We start from the raw sequence: 16962 nt of genomic DNA, 5'->3' as shown, positions 1-16962 counted from the left end.
CATTAAATCTAAACAGTCCAATATATCATATATCGTGCTTCTATATAGTACATTATAGGTACCTTTTGTATGTCACTCATAAAACACCAGTTATGCTCCTGATAGGAACCAATGTCTTCATGCAAAAGTTTCAATAATCACTTCCAAGTTGTTGTGTTCTCAACAGAAACAATAGCCCATGCTATGGGGTAGATGTGATTGTTTGCATCTTGTCCCATGGTACACATCAGCCATCCTCCATAGAAAGTCTTCAAAAATGCTACATGGTGCACGGAATCGTGATCTCACACTTTTATTCACAACTCCACACAACTAACCAGCAAGTGCACTAGGTCATCCAAGTAATACCTTACGTGAGTAAGGGTCGATCCCACGGAGATTGTCGGCTTGAAGCAAGCTATGGTCACCTTGTAAATCTCAGTCAGACGGATTCAAATGATTATGAGGTTTTGATAATTAAAAGATAAATAAAACTTAAAATAAGATAAAGATACTTATGTAAATTCATTGGTGGGAATTTCAGATAAGCGTCTGGAGATGATTTGTTGCTTCTGAACCTCTGCTTTCCTATTGCCTTCTTCCAACCATGCGTGCTCCCTTCCATGGCAAGCTGTAGGATCCTCTCAGTGAAAATGGTCCTCTACGATTTTTGCACGGCTAATCAACTGTCGCATTTCTCGTCTCGGATGAAAAATACCAGGCACAATTACTGCATGGCTAATCATCTGTCGGTTTCCGCTAGCGTCGGAATAGGATCCATTGATCCTTTTGCATACTGTCACTTGCGCCCAACATTCGTAGGTTTGAAGCTCGTCATAGTCATCCCTTCCCGGATCCTACTCGAAATACCACAGACAAGGTTTAGACTTTCCGGATCCCAGGAATGCTGCCAATGGTTCTAGCCTATACCACGAAGATACTAATCTCACGGACTCGGTCCGTGTATTAGATATCCAAGAGAATATACTCCAGCTTTCGTCCAATGACTACGTTGAACATCATGTAGACCGTTTTGTGGTTGTCAGGCACGCGGATCTTGGCTAAGCGAGTAACGAAGATTGGGTGATTGTCACGGCTCACCCCTTCATTCTGACTTAACTGAATTAAGAACAAGAGTATATCTTGGAGAAGAAGTAGGCATGAATTGAAGGAAAAACAATAGTACTTGCATTAATTCATGAAGAACAGCAGAGCTCCACACCTTAATCTATGGGATGTAGAAACTCCACTGTTGAAAATACATAAGTGAAAGAAGGTCTAGGCATGGCCGTGAGGCCAGCCTCCCAACGTGTACAATAAGCTATGATAGCGTAATATGGTCAAAAGACTTTTAAAATAAATCTCTAAAAGTAGTTTTTATACTAAACTAGTTACTAGGGTTTACAGAAAATGAGTAACTAAGTGCAGATAGTGCAGAAATCCACTTCCGGGGCCCACTTGGTGTGTGCTTGGGTTGAGCATTGAAGCTTTTTCGTGCTTAGGCTGTTCTTGGAGTTAAACGCCAGATTTGGTGCCATTTTGGGCGTTTTACGCCTGAATTCCTTGGGCTGTCTTTGAACGCCCGTTTGGGCCATCAAATCTAGGGCAAAGTATAGACTATTATATATTGCTGGAAAGCCCAAGATGTCTACTTTCTAACGCAATTGAGAACGAGCCAATTGGGATTCTGTAGCTCCAGAAAATCTATTTCGAGTGCAGGAGGGTTAGAATCCAACAGCATCTGCAGTCCTTTTTCAGCCTCTGAATCAGATTTTTGCTCAGGTCCCTCAATTTCAGCCAAAAAATACCTGAAATCACAGAAAAATACACAAACTCATAGTAAAGTCCAGAAATTTGATTTTTGAATAAAAACTAATAAAAATATAATAAAAACTAACTAAAACATACTAAAAACTATGTAAAAATAATGCCAAAAAGGGTATAAATTATCCGCTCATCACAACACCAAACTTAAATTGTTGCTTGTCCTCAAGCAACTAAAAAAAATAGGATAAAAAGAAGAGAATATACAATAGATTTCAAAAACATCAGTGAAGATTAGTTTTAATTAGATGAGCGGGGCTAGTAACTTTTTGCTTCTGAACAGTTTTGGCATCTCACTTTATCCTTTGAAGTTTAGAATGATTGGCATCCATGGGAACTCAGAATTTAGCTAGTGTTATTGATTTTCCTAGTTCAGTATGTTGATTCTTGAACACAGCTACTTTATGAGTCTTGGCCGTGACCCTAAGCATTTTGTTTTCCCATATTACCACCGGATACACAAATGACACAGACACATAACTGGGTGAACCTTTTCAGATTGTGACTCAGCTTTGCTAGAGTCCCCAATTAGAGGTGTCCAGAGCTCTTAAGCACACTCTTTTTTTACTTTGGACCATGACTTTAACCGCTCAGTCTCAAACTTTTCACTTGACACCTTCACGCCACAAGCACATGGTTAGGGACAGCTTGATTTAGCCGCTTAGGCCAGGATTTTATTCCTTTGGGCCCTCCTATCCATTAATGCTCAAAGCCTTGGATCCTTTTTACCCTTGCCTTTTGGTTTAAAGGGTTATTGGCTTTTTCTGCTTGCTTTTCCTTTTTTTTTTCTTTCTTTTTCTTTTTCGCCTTTTTTTCGCAAGCTTTGTTTTTCACTGCTTTTTCTTGCTTCAAGAATCAATTTTATGATTTTTTAGATGGTCAATAACATTTCTCTTTTTTCATTATTCTTTCAAGAGCCAACAATTTTAATATTCATAAACAACAATATAAAAAATATGCACTGTTTAAGCATTCATTCAGAAAACAAAAAGTATTGCCACGACATCAAAATAATTAAGCTAACTTCAAGATAGAATTCGAAATTATGCACTTCTTGTTCTTTTGCAATTAAAAACGTTTTTTATTTAAGAAAGGTGAGGGATTCATGGAATCATTCATAGCTTTAAGACATAGACAATAGACACTAATGATCATGTAATAAAGACACAAACATGGATAAAACATAAAGCATAGAAATCGAAAAACAGAAAAATAAGAGCAAGAAAATTAAGGAACGGGTCCACCTTAGTGATGGCGGCTAGTTCTTCCTCTTGAAGATCTTATGGAGCGCTTGAGCTCCTCTATGTCTCTTCCTTGCCTTTGTTGCTCTTCTCTCATGGCCTTTTGGTCCTCTCTTATTTCATGGAGGATGATGGAGTGCTCTTGGTGCTCCATTCTTAGTGATGGGCTTGTCCTCTTCAATGAGGGTGTCTTCCTCTATGACAATTCCAGCTGAATTGCATAGGTGACATATGAGATGAGGAAAGGCTAACCTTGACAAAGTGGAAGGCTTGTCAGCCACCTTGTATAATTCTAGAGATATGATCTCATGAACTTCTACTTCCTCTCCAATCATGATACTATGGATCATGATATCCCGGTCCATAGTAACTTCAGACCGGTTGCTAGTGGGAATGATAGAGCGTTGGATGAACTCCAACCATCCCCTAGCCACGGGTTTGAGGTCAGGCCTTCTTAATTGAACCGGCTTGCCTCTTGAGTCTCTCTTCCATTGAGCTCCTTCCACACAGATGTCCATGAGGACTTGGTCAAACCTTTGATCAAAGTTGACTCTTTTAATGAAAGGGTGAGGATCTCCTCTCATTATTGGCAAGTTGAATGCCAACCTTACAGTTTCCGGACTGAAATCCAAGTATTTTCCTCGAACCATTGTGAGCCAATTCTTTGGGTTCGGGTTCATACTTTGATCATGGTTCCTAGTGATCCATGCATTAGCATAGAACTCTTGAACCATTAAGATCCCGACTTGTTGGATGGGGTTGGTGAGAGTTTCCCAACCTCTTCTTCGAATACCACGTCGGATCTCCGGATATTCACTCTTTTTTGAGCATGAAGGGGACCTCGGGGATCACCTTTTTCTTGGCCACAACTTCATAGAAGTGGTCTTGATGGACCTTTGAGATGAATCTCTCCATCTCCCATGACTCAGAGGTGGAAGCAATTGCCTTCCCTTTCCTCTTTCTAGAGGTTTCTCCGGCCTTAAGTGCCATTAATGGTTATGGAAAAATAAAAAGCAGAGCTTTTTCCACACCAAACTTAAAATGTTTGCTCATCCTCGAGCAAAAGAAGAAAGAAAGGAGGAGAAGAAGAAGAAACGGAGGAGATGGAGATGTGTGGTGGGTTCAGTCAAGGGAGTGAGAAGTGTGTATGATGTGTGGAATTGAAGGTGGTAAGGAGGGGTAATATAGGATAAGAGAGAGAGGGAATTCAGTTATGAAGGGTGGGTTTGGGAGGGAATTGGTTTGAATTTGAATGGTGAGGTAGGTGGGGTTTTAATGATGGATGGATGTAAGTGGTGAAGAGAGTATGGGGAAGAGAGGAGGATTTGATAGGTGAATAGCATTTGGGAAAGAGGTGGTGATTGGATTGGTCAAGTGTATTTGGGAAAGAGTGTTATGGAAAGGTGTGAAGAGGGTAGAAAGAGAGGGGGTAGGTGGGGTTCCTGTGGGGTCCACAGATCCTGAGGTGTCAAGGAAATTGGGTCCCTGCACTATTCTGGCGTTTAAACGCGCATTGTGTGCCAAATCTGGCGTTTAACGCCAGCTCTGCTACCTTTTCTAGCGTTAAACGCCAGTCTGCTACCCCTTTCTGGCGTTTAACGCTGGCCAGACACCCTTTTCTGGCATTAAACGCCAGTCTGTCTGCCAATTCTGGCGTTTAACGCCAGCCAGACGCCAGACACCCTTTTCTGGCGTTAAATGCCCAGAATGCTGCCAGGCTGGGCGTTAAACGCCCATTCTGCTATCCTTACTGGCATTTAAACGCCAGTAAGCCTGTCCTCCAGGGTGTTCTATTTTTCATGCTGTTTTTGATTCCGCTTTAATTTTGTAGTTGTTTTTGTGACTCCACATGATCATCTACCTAAAGAAAACATAAAATGACAATGGGAAACAAATAAACATAATTAAATAAAATTGGGTTGCCTCCCAATAAGCGCTTCTTTAATGTCAATAGCTTGACATTGAGCTCTTAGAGAGCCTCACAGAGATTCAGAGCTTGATGGTGACCTCCCAACACCCAACTTAGAAGTTGAGTGTGGGGGCTCTGTTTGACTCTGTGTTGAGAGAAGCTTTTCATGCTTCCTCTCCATGGTTTCAGAAGAAGATCCTTGAGCCTTAAACACAAGGTAGTCCTCATTCAATTGAAGGACTAACTCTCCTCTGTCCACATCAATCACAACTTTTGTTGTGGCTAGGAAGGGTCTTCCAAGGATAATGGATTCATCCTCATCCTTCCCAGTGTCTAGGATTATGAAATCAGTAGGGATGTACAGGCCTTCAACCTTCACTAATACATCCTCTACAAGTCCATAAGCCTGTTTCCTTGATTTGTCTACCAGTTCTAGTGAGAATCTTGTAGCTTGTACCTCAAAGATCCCTAGTTTCTCCATTACAAAGAGTGGCATGAGGTTTATACTTGACCCCAGGTCACACAGAGCCTTCTCAAAGGTCATGGTGCCTATGGTACAGGGTATTAAGAACTTTCCAGGATCCTGTTTCTTCTGAGGTAATTTCAGTTGAACCAGATCATTCAGTTCATTGATGAGTAATGGAGGTTCATCGTCCTAAGTCTCATTACCAAATAGCTTGGCATTTAGCTTCATGATTGCTCCTAGGTACAGGGCAACTTGCTCTTCAATAATGTCTTCATCCTCTTCAGAGGAAGAATACTCATCAGAGCTCATGAAGGGTAACAGTAAGTTCAGTGGAATCTCTATGGTCTCTATATGAGCCTCAGATTCCCTTAGTTCCTCATGAGGGAACTCCTTAGTGGCCAGTGGACGTCCATTGAGGTCTTCCTTACAAGAAATCACTAATTTTTCCTCCTCTACAGGTTCGGCCATGTTGGGCGTGTTGATGGCCTTGCACTCTCTTTTTGGATTCTCTTCTGTATTGCTTGGGAGAGTACTTGGAGGGAGTTCAGTAACTCTTTTACTCAACTGACCCACTTGTCCCTCCAAATTTCTAATGGAGGACCTTGTTTCAATCATGAAACTGTGAGTGGTTTTACTTAGATCAGAGATTATGGTTGCTAAGTCAGAGAGGCTCTGCTTAGAATTCTCTGTCTGTTGCTGAGAAGAAGATGGGAAAGGTTTGCTATTGCCAAACCGTGTTCTCCCACCATTATTATTGAAGCCGTGTTAAGGCTTCTATTGATCCTTCCATGAGAAATTAGGATGATTCCTCCATGAAGGGTTATAAGTGTTTCCATAGGATTCTCCCATGTAATTCACTTCTTCCATTCCAGGATTCTCAGGGTCATAAGCTTCTCCTTCGAAGCAAACTTCTTTAGTACTGCCGGATGCAGCTTGCATTCCAGTTAGACTCTGAGAAATCATATTGACTTGCTGAGTCAATATTTTATTCTGAGCCAATATGGCATTCAGAGTGTCAACCTCAAGAACTCCTTTCTTCTGAGTCATCCCATTATTCACAGGATTTCTTTCAGAAGTGTACATGAATTGGTATTTGTAACCATTTCAATGAGTTCCTGGGCTTCTTCAGGCGTCTTCTTCAGATGAAGAGATCCACCAGCAGAGTGGTCCAATGACATCTTGGACAATTCAGACAGACCATCATAGAATATACATATGATGCTCCATTCTGAAAGCATGCCAGAAGGACACCTTCTGATCAATTGCTTATATCTTTCCCAAGCTTCATAGAGGAATTCATCTTCCTTCTGTCTGAAAGTTTGGACTTCCACTCTAAGCTTACTCAATTTTTAAGGTGGAAAGAACTTGGCCAAGAAAGCATTGACCAACTTTTCCCAAGAGTTCAGGCTTTCTTTAGGTTGTGAGTCCAACCATGTCCTAGCTCTGTCTCTTACAGCAAAAGGGAAAAGCATAAGTCTGTAGACCTCAGGATTAACCCCATTGGTCTTAACAGTGTCACAGATTTACAAGAATTCAGCTAAGAACTGATGAGGATCTTCCAATGGAAGTCCATGAAACTTGCAATTCTGCTGCATTAGAGAAACTAATTGAGGCTTAAACTCAAAGTTGTTTGCTCCAATTGCAGGAATTGAGATGTTTCTTCCATAAAAGTTGGAAGTTGGTGTAGTAAAGTCACCAAGCATCTTTCTTGCATCTCCACCATTGTTATTGGGTTCGGCTGCCATGTTTACTTCTTCTTCGAAAATTTCTGTAAGGTCCTCTCCAGAGTGTTGTGCTTTATCTTCTTTTAGCTTCCTCTTCAGAGTCCTTTCAGGTTCAGGATCAGCTTCAACAAGGATGTCTTTATCCCTATTCTTGCTCATATGAAAAAGAAGAGAACAGAAAAGAAGAGAAATCCTCTATGTCACAGTATAGAGATTTCTTTATGTGAGTAGAAGAATAGAAGAATAGAAGAACGAGAATAGAGAGGAGAGAGATGAATTTGAACACAGAGAGAGGGAGAGGGTTCGAATTATAAGTAGAAGAGAAGTGTTAGTAATTAAATAAAATAAATAGAAAGAGATGAGAGAGAGAGGGAATTCGAATATAAATTAAAAGAAAAGAAAAATATTTTTGTTTTTATTTTAATTATAAGTTAGAATTCAAAAATATTAAAATAAATAAAATAAAATTAGAATTCAAAATAATTAGTTATGAAAAATAAACCCCATTCCATCTGCACACCTCTTAAAGAGATACTGTTCATCCCATAAGTAGTACTTTGCATCAGAAATCAATTTTTTCGTTTTCTGTTTACTGTACTCTTTGGGTATGAATCTCACAGCTTTATAGTTTGCAATGTCTGCAAACCATGGTACTTCCTGAATGGCAAAGAGTTGCTCATCCGGGAAGGTCTCAGAGATCTCAGTAGGAGGGAGGGACGCCCCTGCTACTGGTTCTATCCGAGACAGGTGGTCAGTTACCTGGTTCTCTGTCCCCTTTCTGTCTCTTATTTCTATATCAAACTCTTACAGAAGCAACACCCATCTTATGAGCCTGGGTTTTGAATCCTGCTTTGTGAGGAGATATTTTAGAGCAGCATGGTCAGTATACACAATCACTTTTGATCCCACTAAATAAGATCTGAACTTGTCAATGGCATAAACCACTGCAAGCAACTCTTTTTCTGTGGTTGTGTAATTCTTTTGTGCATCATTCAAAATACGGCTAGCATAGTAAATGACGTACAGAAGCTTGTTATGCCTTTGTCCCAATACTGCACCAATGGCATGGTCACTGGCATCACACATTAGTTCGAATGGTAATGTCCAGTCTAATGCAGAAATGACTGGTGCTGTGACCAGCTTAGCTTTTAGGGTTTCAAACGCCTGCAGACACTCTGTATCAAAGATAAATAGCGTGTCAGCAGCTAACAGATTGCTCAGAAGTTTTGCGATTTTTGAAAAATCCTTTATAAACCTCCTATAGAATCCTGCATGCCCTAGAAAGCTTCTGATTGCCTTAACATTGGTAGGTGGTGGTAATTTTTCAATTACCTCTACCTTAGCTTGATCCACCTCTATTCCCTTGTTTGAAATTTTGTGCTCAAGGACAATTCCTTCAGTCACCATAAAGTGACACTTCTCCCAGTTTAAAACCAGGTTAGTCTCTTGGCACCTTTTCAGAACAAGTGCTAGATGGTCAAGGCAGGAGCTGAACAAGTCTCCAAATACTGAGAAGTCATCCATGAAGACTTCCAGAAATTTCTCTACCATATCAGAGAAGATAGAGAGCATGCACCTCTGAAAAGTTGCAAGTGCATTGCACAGACCAAATGGCATCCTTCTATAGGGAAATACTCCAGAAGGACATATGAAAGTTATTTTCTTTTGGTCCTGAGGATCTGCTGCAATTTGCTTGTAACCTGAATAGCCATCCAAAAAGTAGTAGTATTCATGGCCTGCTAGTCTTTCTAGCATCTGGTCTATGAATGGTAAAGGAAAATGATCCTTCCTGGTAGCTGTATTGAGCCTTCTGTAGTCAATACACATACGCCACCCTGTAACTGTTCTTGTAGGAACCAGTTCATTCTTTTCATTATGAACCACTGTCATGCCTCCCTTCTTGGGGATAACTTGGACAGGGCTCACCTAGGGGCTATCAAAAATAGGATAAATAATCCCAGCCTCTAGTAACTTAGTGACCTCTTTCTGCATCACCTTCTTCATGGCTGGATTTAGCCGCCTCTGTGGTTGAACCACTGGCTTAACATCATCCTCCAATAGGATCTTATGCATGCATCTTGCTGGGCTAATGCCCTTAAGATCACTTATGGACCATCCAAGAGCTGTCTTGTGTGTCCTTAGCACCTGAATTAGTGCTTTCTCTTCCTGTGGCTCTAAGGCAGAGCTTATGATTACCAGAAAAGTGTCATCTTCTCCCAGAAATGCATATTTCAGGGATGGTGGTAGTGGTTTAAACTTGGGTTTAGGAGGTTTCTCCTCTTCCTGAGGAGTTTTCAGAGGTTCTGCTGTTCTCTCTGGTTCCTCCAAATCAGGCTGAACATCTTTAAAAATGTCCTCTAGCTCTGATTCGAGACTCCCGAGAGTTTGTACGTAACTGTGACAGTTACCAGAGAGCTGGTAATCTGCCTCACGGTTATGCCATGCCTTAGCAAGGGATCTTAGAGATTGAGTTGTTTGATGTATGGGGTATTGACTTCATGGGACCTTTCCCACCATCTTAATCAAACACTTATATTCTAGTGGCAGTAGACTATGTATCTAAATGGGTAGAGGCAATTGCAACACCCACTAATCATACTAAGACAGTGATGAAGTTCCTCCAGAAGCATATCTTCAGCAGATTTGGTGTCCTTAGGATACTGATCAGTGATGGAGGCACTCATTTCTACAATAAACAGCTTGACTCTGCTCTGGTCCGATTTGGAATTAACCATAAAGTGGCAACTCCATATCATCCATAGACAAATGGGCAGGCTGAAGTCTCGAATAGAGAACTAAAACAAATCTTGGAACGGATTGTAAGTACCCGTAGAAAGGATTGGGCAATAGGTCTAGATGATGCTCTGTTGGCATACAGAATAGCATTCAAGACTCCTATAGGGACTGGTGCACGAAATTGTGATCATCAACAATGGCGCCAAAGGACTTGGAGCTCTCAAACGTGAATCACACTTTGTCACAATTCCGCACAACTAACCAGCAAATGCACTGGGTCGTCCAAGTAATACCTTACGTGAGTAAGGGTCGATCCCACGGAGACTGTCGGCTTGAAGCAAGCTATGGTCATCTTGTAAATCTCAGTCAGGCGGATTCAAATGGTTATGGAGGATTGATAATTAAAAGAAAAGTAAAACATAAAGTAAAGATAGAGATACTTATGTAATTCATTGGTAGGAATTTCAGATAAGCGTATGAAGATGCTTTGTTCCTCTTGAACCTCCGCTTTCCTATTGCCTTCTTCCAATCATTCATACTCCCTTCCATGGCAAGCTTTATGTTGGGCATCACCGTTGTCAATGGCTACTTCCCGTCCTCTCAGTGAAAATATTCTACGCACGCTGTCACCGCACGACTAATCATCTGTCGGTTCTCGATCATGTTGGAATAGGATCCATTGATCCTTTTGCGTCTGTCACACGCCCAACAATCGCGAGTTTGAAGCTCGTCACAGTCATTGCTTAACAGATCCTACTCAGAATACCACAGACAAGGTTTACACATTCCGGATCTCAGGAATGGCCGCCAATAATTCTAGCCTATACCACGAAGGTTCTAATCTTAGATTAGCAACCCAAGAGATACACATTCAAGCTTGTTTGCATGTAGAACGGAAGTGCTTGTCAGTCACGCGTTCATAGGTGAGAATGGTGATGAGTGTCACATAATCATCACATTCATCATGTTCTTGGGTGCGAATGAATATCTTAGAGAAGAAGTGGGCGTGAATTGAATAGAAAAACAGTAGTACTTTGCATTAATTCATGAAGAACAGCAGAGCTCCACACCTTAATCTATGGTGTGTAGAAACTCCACCGTTGAAAATAAAAAAGTGATAATGGTGGTCATTGGCTTCGGCCCCAGAGAGGGAACCAAAAGAACCAAGATGAAAATACAATCGTAAAAGGTCCTATTTATAGAGAACTAGTAGCCTAGGGTTTACAAAAATAAGTAATTAATGCAGAAATCTTCTTCCGGGCCCACTTGGTGTGTGCTTGGGCTGAGCATTGAAGCTTTCACATGTAGAGACTTTTCTTGGAGTTAAACGCCAGCTTTTGTGCCAGTTTGGGCGTTTAACTCCAGCTTTTGTGCCAGTTCTGGCGTTTTGACGCCAGAATTCTTAAGCTGACTTGGAATGCCGGTTTGGGCCATCAAATCTCGGGCAAAGTATGGACTATTATATATTGCTGGAAAGCCCAGGATGTCTACTTTCCAACGCAATTGAGAGCGCGCCATTTGGGCTTCTGTAGCTCCAGAAAATCCACTTCGAATGCAGGGAGATCAGAATCCAACAGCATCTGCAGTCTTTTTTCAGCCTCTAAATCAGATTTTTGCTCAGGTCCCTCAATTTCAGCCAAAAAATACTTGAAATCACAAAAAAACACACAAACTCATAGTAAAGTCCAGAAATGTGAATTTTATTTAAAAACTAATAAAAACATAATAAAAACTAACTAAAATATACTAAAAACATACTAAAAACAATGCCAAAAAGCGTATAAATTATCCGCTCATCACAACACCAAACTTAAATTGTTGCTTGTCCCCAAGCAACTAAAAATCAAATAGGATAAAAAGAAGAGAATATACAATGAATTCCAAAAACATTTATGAAGATCAGTACTAATTAGATGAGCGGGGCTTTTAGCTTTTTGCTTCTGAACAGTTTTGGCATCTCACTTTATCCTTTGAAGTTCAGAATGATTAGCATCTATAGGAACTCAGAATCCAGATAGTGTTATTGATTCTCCTAGTTAAGTATGTTGATTCTTGAACACAGCTACTTTATGAGTCTTGGCCGTGACCCAAAGCATTTTGTTTTCCAGTATTACCACCGGATACATAAATGCTACAGACACATAACTGGGTGAACCTTTTCAGATTGTGACTCAGCTTTGCTAGAGTCCCCAATTAGAGGTGTCCAAAGCTCTTAAGCACACTCTTTTTGCTTTTGGACCATGACTTTAACCGCTTAGTCTCATGTTTTCACTTGACACCTTCACGCCACAAGCACATGGTTAGGGACAGCTTGGTTTAGCCGCTTAGGCCAGGATTTTATTTCTGTGGGCCCTCCTATCCACTGATGCTCAAAGCCTTGGATCCCTTTATTTTACCCTTGCCTTTTGGTTTTAAGGGCTATTGGCTTTTTCTGCTTGCTTTTTCTTTCTCTTTTTTTTCTGCATATATCCTTTTTTTCTGCAAGCTTTTCACTGCTTTTTCTTGCTTCAAGAATCACTTTTATGATTTTTCAGATTATCAAATAACATTTCTCCTTTTCCATCATTCTTTTAAGAGCCAACAATTTTAACATTCATGAATCAATAGTATTAAAAATATGCACTGTTCAAGCATTCATTCAGAAAGACAAAAGTATTGCCACCACATCAAAGTAACTAAACTGTTATAAAATTTGAAATTCATGAACTTCTTTTTCTTTTTCAATTAAAAACATTTTTCATTTAAGAAAGGTGATGGATTCATGTTCATTGCTTTAAGGCATGGACACTTAAACACTAGTGATCATGTAATAAAGACACAAACATAAATAAACATAAAGCATAAAAATTCGAAAAACAGAAAATAAAGAACAAGGAGATTAAAGAACGGGTCCACCTTAGTGATGGCGGCTTGTTCTTCCTCTTGAAGATCTTTATGGAGTGCTTGAGCTCCTCAATGTCTCTTCCTTGCCTTTGTTGCTCCTCTCTCATGGTTCTTTGGTCTTCTCTAATCTCATGCCTTCTTAGTTGAACCGGCTTCCCTCTTGAATCTATCTTCCATTGAGCGCCCTCTTCACAGATGTCTATGAGGACTTGGTCCAACCTTTGATCAAAGTTGACCCTTCTAGTGTAGGGGTGTGCATCTCCTTGCATCATTGGCAAATTGAATGCCAACCTTACATTCTCCGGACTAAAATCTAAGCATTTCCCCCGAACCATTGTAAGCCAATTCTTTGGGTCCGGGTTCACACTTTGATCATGGTTCTTGGTGATCCATGCATTAGCATAAAACTCTTGATCCATTAAGATTCCGACTTGTTGAATGGGGTTGGTGAGAACTTCCCAACCTCTTCTTCGGATCTCATGTCGGATCTCCAGATATTCGCCCTTTTTGAGCTTGAAAGGGACCTCGGGGATCACCTTCTTCTTAGCCACAACTTCATAGAAGTGGTCTTGGTGCACCCTTGAGATGAATCTCTCCATCTCCCATGACTCAGAGGTGGAAGCTTTTGCCTTCCCTTTCCTCTTTCTAGAGGTTTCTCCGGCCTTTGGTGCCATAAATGGTTATGGAAAAACAAAAAACAATGATTTTACCACACCAAACTTAGAAGGTTTGCTGGTCCTCGAGCAAAAGAAGAAAGAAGAGAATAGAAGAAGAAGAAATAGAGGAGATGGAGGGGGCATAGTTTTTCAGCCAAGGAGGAGAAGTAGTGTGTATGTTGTGTGAAAATGAAGGAGTGAAGATGAGTTTATATAGGAGTGGAGAGGGGGGTATGGTTCGGCCATTATGGGTGGGTTTGGGTGGAAAAGTGGTTTGAATTTGAATGGTGAGGTAGGTGGGGTTTTATGAAGAATGGATGTGAGTGGTGAAGAGAATAGTGGGATTTGATGGGTGAGGGGTTTTTGGGGAAGAGGTATTGAGGTGATTGGCGAATGGGTGAAGAAGAGAGAGAGAGGTGGGGTAGGTGGGGATCCTGTGGGGTCCACAGATCCTGAGGTGTCAAGGATAACTCATCCCTGCACCAAGTGGCATGCAAAAATGCCCCTTTCTGCAATCCTGGCATTAAACGCCAGGCTGCTGCCCATTTCTGGCATTTAATGCCAGCTTCTTGCCCATTCCTGGCGTTAAACGCCAGTCTGGTGCCCATTTCTGGCGTTAAACATCCAGAATGGTGTTAGGCTGGGCGTTTAACGCCCATTCTGCTACCCTTACTGGAGTTTAAACACCAGTAAGTTTCTCCTCCAGGGTGTTCTATTTTTAATACTGTTTTTTCTTCTGTTTTTGCTTTTTCAATTTTTTTTGTGACTTCAAATCCGCTGAATCACTCATGTTATGATCGTCTACATCCTAGGTGTTTCTGTTCCTTCATCTGGCTTATGTTCTTTTTACCACCAAGTAGAGATAATACTATATGGTAGCTACAGGAAATTCTTTAGCACTGAATTCAAAAAAACCTTTAATGTCCAAAAATTCCCTGAGTAAGAACTGCTGGATTATCACTTATTCAAGAAATAGATAGGATAGAATGAAAAAAAAAATCAAAAGACATTTCCTTTTCATCAATTCTAGTACCCCTCTTTTATTGCCCCCTCTTTTTTCTTCTAATCTAATCCTTTTCTCTTCATTGTATTTAATAGAAGTAATAGAATTAGTGTAATCTTTCACATTCTGCTAGGGAAGAAATTAGAAAAACGACGAAACCTATAGGTTGCCGCCACAAATTCCACCCCAAAAACCATATTTTGATTGTGCATCAACTATATCAACTGTACTTACGCTTTAGTCCACTCAGCCATCTCTCCCCAATTGAGATATCTATATATATTGTTTATGTTAGATTGCATAACTTTGACATGATCATCACCCTACAGAAAACATAAAATAATAAAAGAAAATAGAAATTTAACATAGAACAGTAAAGATTGGGTTGCCTCCCAACAAGCACTTTTTTAATGTTAATAGCTTGACAGTGGGCTCTCATGGAGCCTCACAGATACTCAGAGCAATGTTGGGACCTCCCAACACCAAACTTAGAGTTTGAATGTGGGGGTTCAACACCAAACTTAAAGTTTGGTTGTGGCCTCCCAACACCAAACTTAGAGTTTGAGTGTGGGGCTCTGTTTGACTCTGTATTGAGAGAAGCTCTTTATGCTTCCTCTCCATGGTTACAGAGGGATATCCTTAAGCTTTAAACACAATGGAGTCTTCATTCACTTGAATGATCAATTTTCCTCTGTTAACATCAATCACATCTTTTGCTGTGACTAGGAAGGGTCTGCCAAGGATGATGGATTCATCCATACACTTCCCACTCTCTAGGATTATGAAATCAGCAGGGATGTAATGGTCTTCAACCTTTACCAAGACATCCTCTACAAGTCCATAAGCTTGTTTCCTTGAATTGTCTGCCATCTCTAGTGAGATTCTAGCAGCTTGTACCTCAATGATCCCTAGCTTCTCCATTACAAAGAGAGGCATAAGGTTTATAATTGACCCCAGGTCACACAGAGCCTTCTCAAAGGTCATGGTGCCTATGGTACAAGGGATCTTGTCTCTTCAGAGGTAATTTCTGCCTAGTCAAGTCATCCAGTTCTTTGATGAGCAATGGAGGTTCATCCTCCCAAGTCTCATTACCAAACAACTTGGCATTTAGCTTCATGATTGCTCCAAGGTACTTAGCAACTTTCTCTTCAGTAACATCTTCATCTTCTTCAGTAACATCTTCATCCTCTTCAGAGGAAGAATACTCATTAGAGCTCATGAATGGCAGAAGTAAATTCAATGGAATCTCTATGGTCTCTGTGTGAGCCTCAGATTCCCATGGTTCCTCATCATGGAACTCCACGGAGGCCAGTGGACGTCCATTGAGGTCTTCCTTAGTGGAGATCACTGCCTCTTCCTCCTCTCCAGGTTCGGCCATGTGAGACGTGTTTATGGCCTTGCACTCTCTCTTTGGATTCTCTTCTGTATTGCTTGGGAGAGTACTAGGAGGGAGTTCAGTAATTTTCTTACTCAGCTGGCCCACTTGTGCCTCCAAATTTCTAATGGAGGACCTTGTTTTAGTCATGAAACTTTGAGTGGTTTTGATTAGATCAGAGACAATGGTTGCTAAGTCAGAGTGGCTTTGCTTAGAATTCTCTGTCTGTTGCTGAGAAGATGATGGAAAAGGCTTGCTATTGCTAAACCTGTTTCTTCCACCATTATTGTTGTTGAAACCTTGTTGAGGTCTCTATTGATCCTTCCATGAGAGATTTGGATGATTTCTCCATGAAGGATTATAGGTGTTTCCATAGGGTTCTCCCATGTAATTCACCTCTTCCATTGCTGGGTTCTCAGGATCATAAGTTTCTTCTTCAGAGGAAGCTTCCTTAGTACTGCCTGTTGCTGTTTGCATTCCAGACAGACTCTGAAAAATCATATTGACTTGTTGGGTCAATATTTTATTCTGAGCCAATATGGCATTCAGAGTATCAATCTTAAGAACTCCCTTCTTCTGAGTTGTCCCATTATTCACAGGATTCCTTTCAAAAGTGTACATGAATTGGTTATTTGCAACCATTTCAATGAGTTCCTGAGCTTCTGCAGGCGTCTTCTTCAGATGTAGAGATCTTCCAGCAGAGCTGTCCAATGACATTTTGGATAGTTCAGACTGACCATCATAGAAGATACCTTTGATGCTCCATTCTGAAAGTATGTCAGAAGGACACCTTCTGATCAATTGCTTGTATCTTTCCCATGCTTCATAGAGGGATTCACCTTCCTTCTGACTGAAGGTTTGGACTTCCACTCTAAGCTTACTCAATTTTTGAGGTGGAAAGAACTTTGCCAAGAAGGCATTGACTAGCTTTTCCTGAGAGTTCAGGCTTTCTTTAGGTTGTGAATCTAACCATGTTCTAGCTCTGTCTCTTACAGCAAAAGGGAAGAGCATAAGTCTGTAGACTTCAGGGTCAACCCCATTGGTCTTGACAGTGTCACAGATTTGCAAGAATTCAGCTAAGAACTGATGAGGATCTTCCAATGGAAGTCCATAAAACTTGCAATTCTGTTGTATTAGAGAAACTAATTGAGGCTTAAGCTCAAAGT

The 16962-nt window shown here is 40.8% G+C and overlaps 2 non-coding genes across 2 annotated transcripts; both read left to right on the top strand.

Annotated features, from left to right (window-relative positions):
- Window positions 1-6655: 6655 nt before the first annotated feature.
- On the top strand, window positions 6656-6759 carry LOC148570645 (small nucleolar RNA R71). Its single transcript, XR_015908028.1, has one exon. It is a non-coding gene; the product is annotated as a small nucleolar RNA R71 (small nucleolar RNA).
- A 9812-nt stretch (window positions 6760-16571) lies between these two features.
- Window positions 16572-16675, top strand: LOC148570644 (small nucleolar RNA R71). Its single transcript, XR_015908559.1, has one exon. It is a non-coding gene; the product is annotated as a small nucleolar RNA R71 (small nucleolar RNA).
- The last annotated feature ends 287 nt before the right edge of the window (window positions 16676-16962 follow it).

The sequence above is a fragment of the Arachis ipaensis genome, chromosome B3, assembly GCF_059453495.1.
Source record: "Arachis ipaensis isolate K30076 ecotype BB chromosome B3, ASM5945349v1, whole genome shotgun sequence".
Classification (NCBI taxonomy): domain Eukaryota; kingdom Viridiplantae; phylum Streptophyta; class Magnoliopsida; order Fabales; family Fabaceae; genus Arachis; species Arachis ipaensis.
The sequence above is the reverse complement of the archived record's forward strand: the minus strand, read 5'-3'. Positions and strand labels throughout refer to the sequence as shown.